The sequence below is a fragment of the Thalia democratica genome, chromosome 6, assembly GCF_965202585.1.
Source record: "Thalia democratica chromosome 6, ktThaDemo2.hap1.1, whole genome shotgun sequence".
In the NCBI taxonomy this organism is placed as follows: domain Eukaryota; kingdom Metazoa; phylum Chordata; class Thaliacea; order Salpida; family Salpidae; genus Thalia; species Thalia democratica.
Window position 1 is genome coordinate 20,900,191 of NC_139170.1, and position 9,608 is coordinate 20,909,798.

Here is a 9,608-nt window from a genome sequence, read left to right on the forward strand (position 1 = left end):
TTATAAAAGACTAAACTAGCCTGAGGCAGTCTAAGATTTATTAAAATTCCCAAAAAATTTCAAACTAGCAGGGTTACCACTGTTTAAGTCAATAAAACTAGCTAGAGTGAGTATAAACAAGCCTGAGTCAGAATGAGGTTTTTAAAAACTGAAAAAATTAATTTGATCTAATAATCAGTAGAACAGCTAGCAAAGGTTGACAATTTGGTAGTAAAGTTGTGGACTGATTGTGGTACACTTAACTTATTAGTACTACCCATCATAATTAAATCCTACCTTATTTAATTAACATCTAACAAATACTAAATTCTAACTGAGACTACTTTCTATAATCAGACACACAGTTTTGAGTGATGAATCTTTTATATAAAACACAACAAGAAATACTAACATATACAAAATTATTAATTACTTTGGTAACACTTTAAAAACTGGAAGCTATTTAAATCTATATCAAAAGACCTAAAACAAAAAACTAAAAATTAAATAAGACTTTTAGTAAACAACAAACTGTAAAATTTTTAATAAACTATTAAACTATAAACCTGGCTTAAATATTTAAACAATTAAACACCTGTTGAAATATTCACTTTTAAAACAAAACACTACTTACAATAAGCATTCACAAAAACGTTCAAGATATTTTGTTGCTTCAAGCTACACACCAAACTAACTAACTGCTTACATATAAACTGCCTGTCATGTTCTGATGTTTTGTTGAATCAGTATTTAGTCTGAAACATTTCGTCATATGATTCTCATTGGCTCGTACATTCAACCGTATTAACTCTAAATATTCTCTGAGCTCAACTTTAAACAATAAATAATGCAAGTATTCATTCCAAAGTTTTCAATTTTACAACATATGTAAAAAGTTGCATTTCATGAAATGCTTATTTCTTAGTTTAAATGTTAACAAATGTAAATTAGTCACGTGTACAAAATGAGCCAATCACGGTAGGTGTTTAATTTTAACTGACGAAAATGACTCTTATTAATTTACACAGGGTTTGTTTTTGAAAAAATACTTTTCAATATGCTCTTTTTTATTAACTAGGTCCGGGTCCGGCCGGATTTCTGTTAGGATCCGGCCGGACCCGGATCCGGACTTTTTTTTCAAATTGGAATCCGGCCGGAACCGGACCCGGACTTTTTTTTCAAATTAGAATCCGGCCGGAACCGGATCCGGACTTTTTTTTCAAATTAGAATCCGGCCGGATCCGGATATCAGACAAAAATGGTAATATCCGGCCGGACCCGGACCCGGATAGTGAGTCCGGTACATCACTACTAAAAACACATTTTAAGTGTTTTTACAGTATCTTTTTAGTGTTATTATACTATTTAAGATAGTTATTTACCTTAAATTTATTAGTTTATGCTATAAATAGATCAATATACTTGTTGCCTTAAAAACTCTGAAAACATGGAAAAAAATTTCAAAAAACCTGTTTGTGGTATTGATCTCAAAAACGTAGGAGGAAAAAGATTTTTATTTGTTTTAGTTTACCCTACCATAAGGAACCTATTGTATTCTCAGACTTAAACAGGATATTTGTCACAAACCTTCTTTGATAAAAAATTTCTGTAAAAAGCAACTCAAAGCTTAGTTGAAATTCAACAAAGTAAGATCAAGTTATACAAAAAAGACTAACCCCACCCTCCCCAAGCCCTAAGTTTTTTTTATATTATTTTTAACTAAATTTCATGTTTTACAAACAGGTATGTTTATAGTGTTAAGTTACTAAAATGGCAAAAGAAGCATTTAATATCATTCAAAAGTGGAAACACTTAGTTGAAGAAAAAGTTTACAGAGATTTAAAAAAAGAAGTTCCTAAGTTTGGTTTAGGCCCACTTGACCCATATTGAGAAAATGTAAATTTTGAATGACCTCATGAAGTTGATGATGTCGCAGTCAAACTACATTTGAGATTAACCACAGACTGCATACCAATCTGAAACTCAGGGGCTGGGGATTGATGTTTAAAGATATTTCCCAGTCCCTGTATGGCGTTGAAGTACATCATAGAGAAATTCGATTAAAAGTATTTGTTTGGATGTTTAAAAATAAAGATGCAGTTGTACAAATAAGAGAAAAGTACATACACTTTACATTTGACTCCGTATTTTCTTTAACAATTCAAGTGGGAACAACACAAACGTGGATGGGAGTTGCCCACATTGCGTGCAGTGCAATGGCACTTAATATACATTTCAATACATTCTACCTATATGTAAATGATCAAGAAAATACTACAGCCAAATTGTTTAACACAATTTTTAATTGTAAAGTTAATGGAAATGAAGTAATTATAGTAATTCAATTGTCTTCCATAACTTTTGATACTAATAAACATTGACAGCAAAACCATTTTGTTAGTTTGATAAGTAAAGTTAAGCAAAACTGTAATTTTAAAATAAGTCAAAGGAGAATTATAATTGTTGACAGCAATGATAAAGACAATGATGATTTTTCAAATGCTAGTGTCAATGTTGATTCAATTTTAAGTGAGAATTAGTTTAAAACAGTTAAGAATAATAAACAAAACAAGCCTCAAACAACTTATTCCAGTGATAGTTCAGATGATTTTGTAAATAATTTTAATACTAAAATTAAAAAGGTGGTAGTTTTCTTATCACAAAACACTTTTTTAAGCCTACTGAAAGAAAAAAAAAAAATCTTGTTGTGTTCAACAATCTTATTTAAAAAATAATATAGATAACAAAGATATTGTCAATAATATAGACGGTATATATGTCAAACCTTATACTGAAATTAAAAGGCATAAGGATATTTTAAATGTTTTAGAAAAGTGTGACAAAGTTTAGATGCTGTACCAAAGATTATAAAAAGTAATATGCAATTTGTATTAAATATGGACAAATATTACTTTCCAGATAGTAAAAAAGCATTCAGATTTTATGATGATTGTGGAGAGTGGGATCTAATTTTCTTACAACACATTGGTTGTGTACCTTGGTACTCAAACAGAGATCTTTTAAATTCTTTAAATAAATAACATTGACCACCCTGATAGAGTTTTTATTTAAAGAATAGATGTTTCTATTAATATGTATATGACACCTAAGCTTTGTGTTGACAGGAAAACTTTTGTAAATTGAATTTACAAGTGCTTGTTCACCATCTGTGACAAAGTTGAAAAATTGAATGTAGGAAAATTATTTAAAATTTTTGACTTTACACAAGAGAAAGAAAACTTATAATCTTCTTCTCTGGCTTGTTTGTGTAGAAAACAAGGACCTAAAAATACTGGATTAGAACTATTATTTCTGAAATTTACTTTTTTGTTTTTGAAAGTAATAGCTGTCAAGAAATACGTTTCTAGATTAAAAGTTCTGTCTACACTTAAAACTGAACTTAGTTGAGCAGAAAATGTGACCATGTAAACAAACTGATCCTCTGTGAAAAGAATGAATGAAGGTAAGTTTTTATGGACGTTAGTAAGTATAGGATCATTAAAAATTTTGAATGACTGAATGAATCCATCACCTATTTTCTTCAAGCAATTCTCTAGATCATTTGCTATATTTTTCTCTTTGAAGTCCTTATGCTTATTATTAATTTTATACTTCACATTTTTAATTGTCTTAGTATTTAAATTTGGATCATAAATTGTATACTTAATTTTTTTACTTTTAAGAAGTTTTTATTGTATACCAAACAATTTAATCGAATCATATTCTTTGAGTTCTTCAAATAGATTTTATAATGGCTCAGCAGTACATGTTTTTGTAAAATAAACCTTTTTTGCAAATACAGCTTTTTGATAAAAAGTAATTTTATACAACAAAATAGCAAAATAGTTTGGCTGCCAATACTTGTTAGTATCAAAAGTTTTGAAGACCGTTGAATTGTTATACTTACTTCATTTCCAAGAGCTTTACAATTAAAAACTGTTTTTAGTAATTTGGCTCTAATATCTTCTAGACCAGGGGTCGGCAGGCAGTTGGTGGTCGCGGGCCAAATTTCAAGTTTTTAAAGTCTTTGCGGGCCGAAGTTTTAGTTTTAGTGACATTTGAATAATCTTATGGTTTTAGTTTTAGTCACACTAGAGAAAAGTTTTACTTTTATTTACCTTATTATTTTAAATGACTTTTAGCTATACATAGAATGCCTATTCAAATTAATTTTCATTAGATTATGATTTAAATTGACTAATATACTTTAATAAAATGTACTAAAATTGTTAATAAAATATGTACTTTCATAAGCACTTAATAAGTTAAACTTAATATTTTTTTAAATTTTACTTACAACCTAACTCTCTATAAAAACCTAACTTGAAAGACAATTTATGGGTTACTTTTATACATTTGTTATATCATCAACATTTTTTCATATTTCTAAGAATATTAACTTCGAAAAAAGTTTTTGCGAGTTAAATAATTTACACTCGTTAAGAAATTTAGTAATTAGTTAACATAATAAAATTAATACCCGTTTGTATTCCAGAAAGCTAAAACAAATGATTTAACATAATTAATTCTCAAATACTTTAATAAAATATTTTATTAGTAATTAGACTTTTACATGGTTGCCACTTAAAAAGCAAAAATGCCTGATATGTATCAAACCAGCTTAAATTTATTAAAACTTGAAAAAGCTAATAAATAGTTGTTAATCAAGCTTAAATAACTAGTTAATATATCATCATTATCAAAAAGTACACAAAGTGTAAGAAAACAAGAAAAAAATGCAATTAGTAAACTACACATCAGTCATAAAAACTATTCTGAGAATTGGAAGACTTCTTTAAAGTGTTTGAAATAAAAGCTTCACACACACCTGAGTTTTTAAGCTATTAAAATAGCCTGTTTGTGTAGCAACCCAGTTAATATAAAGTTCACTACATAAAGAAATAACAAAAGTTATTAACAGTAAATAAATTACATGCCAAAAATATATAACTCAGCTGGAATGGATAATTTAACTTAAACAAGTTTAACAAAAGTATAAAATTTTATTGAGTCATTAACAAAGTAGAATTGTTTTTTTATTAAGCATGATAGCTATTCTTTATTTGCAATAAGAATATTGCATTTAAAAATATTAATTGTAAAATAGAAGACGAGCTACAAGAATAAAAAAAGCGTTATTTAGGAGTTATTGCGAGAAACAATAAAAAAAAATTACCAAAGTCATTTCCGACAAAGCACATTATTATCTTCAGTAACTACAGAATAATCAGAAAAAATTGTTAAGACAAGTAATAAAGTAGCAAAATTTATTACCTAAAATGAGATATCGTTTATAATTGAAAACTTTTATAAAGAATTGATGTTGGCGGTAATGAAAAACTTTTGTTTATTTCTTCAATGACAACATGAAGTCGTGTTTAGGAAATGCATTAAGGTTATAAAGTCGCATAAATCAAATTATAACTGTAATCAAACTGTTAACATGAGAGCAGTGATAGAAAAACTATTGCTCATATGAGAATTTTTATTAGAGATTTGTTTACTTACTTTGACATTTTAGTAGAATTGCTTGGTTTAGTCCCAACGCAAAACACAACAACCGGTGAAATTTTTCAAGTAAAGGTGCAATGGACCAATACGGAGTGTTTAGAAGTACAATTCCTTCTTTTATTTTTAGTATAAAGTTTAATTATATTTTAAAAAAAATGTCTTAAAACATTTATCAATATTAAAAAATACTTTTAGGCTACTATAATATATTTTTTAATAAAAAAACATTTATTTGGTAATTTTTTTTGAGTCAAATCGAAATTTTATTACTTTAAATGTATAAATTGTTTGAAATTCCAGGTTTTTTCAAAAAATCTCAAATTTAAGTTTTTTTTCTAGAATTTTTAACCGTAAATTCACAAATTCAAAGCTTTTCTGGGATTCAACTTTTTTGGCAACACTGATTGTTCATTCTTTAATGTACACAATAATATAAATTTGAATTATATCAGCTGCAAGACTTAAAATTTAACATATATTAAAACTCAAACTAACACTGTGGATTGAGTAAAACATACATCATAAGTTTAATTTGCCACTCTTTCAAGCAAAAAAGCCAACCTGAGTCAACAAAAACATTCCTGATATTTTTGTATACAAAAAGAAATTCTAGCCAAAAACTTAAATAATGGCTTAATTGGCCTGAGATTTGAAGTCTTCAAATAGTGATAGTCTTAGTGTGTGGCAATGTTTAGTTATTTATTTGCTTGAATTTCAACTATTTTGATTAACAATGTACAAACTTTATAAATTTACAATCCCTATATCTAGTTTATATTAAATAGGTAGCTCCAAAAAACAGCAATTGTGTGTATTGATATGCAAGGCATAAAAATTAACTTAGCTTGAAAAAAACAATGTTTGAAAAATGGAATGTATGCCTAACAAAAATTATTTTAACTTATGTCTTATATATTGTTTTAAATGTGTCTATACAAATTTAGATATGACATGTATAAATAAAAATGTTAGAAAAGTATGCATTAACTAAACTTAAACTAACTAAAGTATTAAATAAAAAGTGGTTTAAAATATGAGCATTTTTTTAAGTTAGTGTGCATAGAAAACTTATAAAAAATTAAAATGTATCAAAACAAAAATTAAATAAACCTTATTTCTTATTACTATGTTGTTTCAAATGTTTTCACACTAAAATATAACATTTACAGATAAAAAAATTACAAAAAAAACTGAGGTATAAAAAATATTGAAAACGAATATCTAAGCTATAAAGAAATGACAGTTTAGTTAATTACTGTGCATTATTTTTGTACAAAATGGAAAATATTTGCATTTAGTTTATTTAATAAATAGGTATTATATAACCAACTTATTAAATCCAAGCACTCTTGACACTCTTTTTTCAGATAATTACTTACTGTTGTAAAAACGAAGTAATTATGAAACTGAGAAACATATCCTGTTAGAAGGCTAATCTGCCTTTTTTACATTTTTAAACTAAAGCAGTAACTTCTTGAAATTATTTTAAAATGTTATAGAGAGACTTAAAATCAAACTAATCAAATTAAGTCGAATAACCGAAAAAATTTAACTAGAAATATAATTTTGGTCAGCGGGCCACATTTACATGCTCGCGGGCCACAAAATTTTCTTTCGCGGGCCGCATTCCATTCAAAAAAATAACATGCTCGCGGGCCGCAGATTTACCCTTCGCGGGCCGCAATTGGCCCGCGGGCCGCAGTTTGCCGACCCCTGTTCTAGACCATGGGTCGGCAGGCAGTTGGTGGTCGCGGGCCAAATTTCAAGTTTCCAAAGTCTTCGCGGGCCGCAGTTTTAGTTTTAGTGACATTTCAATAATCTTATGGTTTTAGTTTTAGTCACACTAGAGAAAATTTTTACTTTTATTCACCTTATTATTTAAAATGATTTTTAGCTATTCATAGAATGCCTATTTAAATACTGATTATGATTCACATTGATTAATATACTTTAATAAATATGTACTAATATTGTTAATAAAGTATGTACTTTCATAAGCATTTAATAAGTTAAACTTAATACTTTTTTAATTTTACTTACAACCTAACTCTCTATAAAAACCTAACTTGAAAAACAATTTATGGGTTACTTTTATACATTTGTTATATCATCAACACTTTTTCATGTTTCTAAGAATATTTACTTCAAAAAAAGTTTTTGCGAGTTTAATAATTTACACTCATTAAGAAATTTAGTAATTAGTTAACATAATAAAATTAATACCTGTTTGTATTCCAGAAAGCTAAAACAAACGATTTAACATAATTTATTGTAAAATACTTTAATAATTAAATATTTTATTAGTAATTAGACTTTTACATGGTTTCCACTTAAAAAGCAAAAATGTCTGGGATGCATCAAACCAGCTTAAATTTATTAAAATTTTAAAAAGCTAATAAATAGTTGTTTATCAAGCTTAAATACCTAGTTAAAATATCATCATTATCAAAAAGTACACAAAGTGTAAAAAAACAAAAAAAAAATGCAATTAGTAAACTACACAACAGTCATAAAAACTATTTTGAGAATTGGAAGATTTCTTTAAAGTGTTTGAAATAAAATTTTCACACACACCTGAGTTTTCAAGCTTTTAAAATAGCCTGTTTGTTTAGCAACCCAGTTAATATAAAGTTCACTACATAAAGAAATAACAAAGGTTATTAAGAGTACATAAATTACATGCCAAAAATATATAGGTCAGCTGGAATGAACAATTAAGTTTCTTAAACAAGTTTAACAAAAGTATAAAATTTTATTGAGTCATTAGCAAAGTAGATTTTTTTTTATTAATCATGACAGCAATTCTTTATTTGCAATAAGAATATTGCATTTAAAAATACTTATTGTAAAATATAAGACGAGCTACAAGAATAAAAAAAGAGTTAGTTAGGAGTTATTGCGAAAAACAATAAAAAAAATCACCAAAGTCATTTTCGACTAAGCACATTATTATCTTCAGTAACTACAGAATAATCAGAAAAAATTGTTAAGGCAAGTTATTAAGTAGCAAAATTTGTTACCTAAAATGAGATACCGTTTATAATTGAAAACTAAATAAAGAATTGATGTTGGCGGTAATGAAAAACTTTTGTTTATTTCTTCAATGACAACATGAAGTCGTGTTTAGGAAATGCATTAAGGTTACAAAGTCGCATAAATCCAATTAGGACTTTAATCAAACTGTTAACATGAGAGCACTGATAGAAAAACTTTTGCTCATCTGAGATTTTTTATTAGAGATATTTTTACTAACTTTGACATTTTAGTAGAATTTCTTGGTTTAGTTCAAACGCGAAGCACAACAATCGGTGAAATTTTTCAAGTAAAGGTGCAATGTACCAATACGGAGTTTTTGAAAGTACACTTCCTTTTTTTTTTTTGGTATAAAGTTTAATTAAAGTTCAAAAAAATGTCCTATAACATTTATCAATATTAAAAAATACTGTTAAGCTACTATAATATATTTTCTAGTAAAAAAACATTTATTTAATAATTTTTTTTGAGTCAAATTGAAATTTCATTACTTTTAATGTAAAAATTGTTTGAAATTCCAGGTTTTTTCAAAAATTCTCAAATTCAAGTTTTTTTCTATATATTTTTACCGTAAATTCACCAATTCAAAGCTTTTCCAAGATTCAACTTTTTTGGCAACACTGATTGTTCATTTATTAATGTACACAATAATATAAATAATATTTTGAATTATATCAGCTGCAAGACTTAAAATTTAACATATATTAAATCTCAAACTAACACTGTGGATTGAGCAAAACATACATCATAAGTTTAATTTGCCACTCTTTTAAGCAAAAAAGCCAGCCTGAGTCAACAAAATTATTCCAGATATTTTTGTACACAAAAAGCAATTCTAGCCAAAAACTAAAAAATGGCTTAGTTGGCCTGAGATTTGAAGTCTTTAAATAGTGATGTGTGGCAATGTTTAGTTGTTTATTTGCTTGAATTTGAACTATTTTGATTAACAATGTACAAACTTTATAAATTTACAATCCCTATATCTAGTTTATATTAAATAGGTAACTCAAAAAAAAACAGCAATTGTGTGTATTGATATGCAAAGCATAAAAATTAACTTAGCTTGAAAAAAACAATGTTTGAAA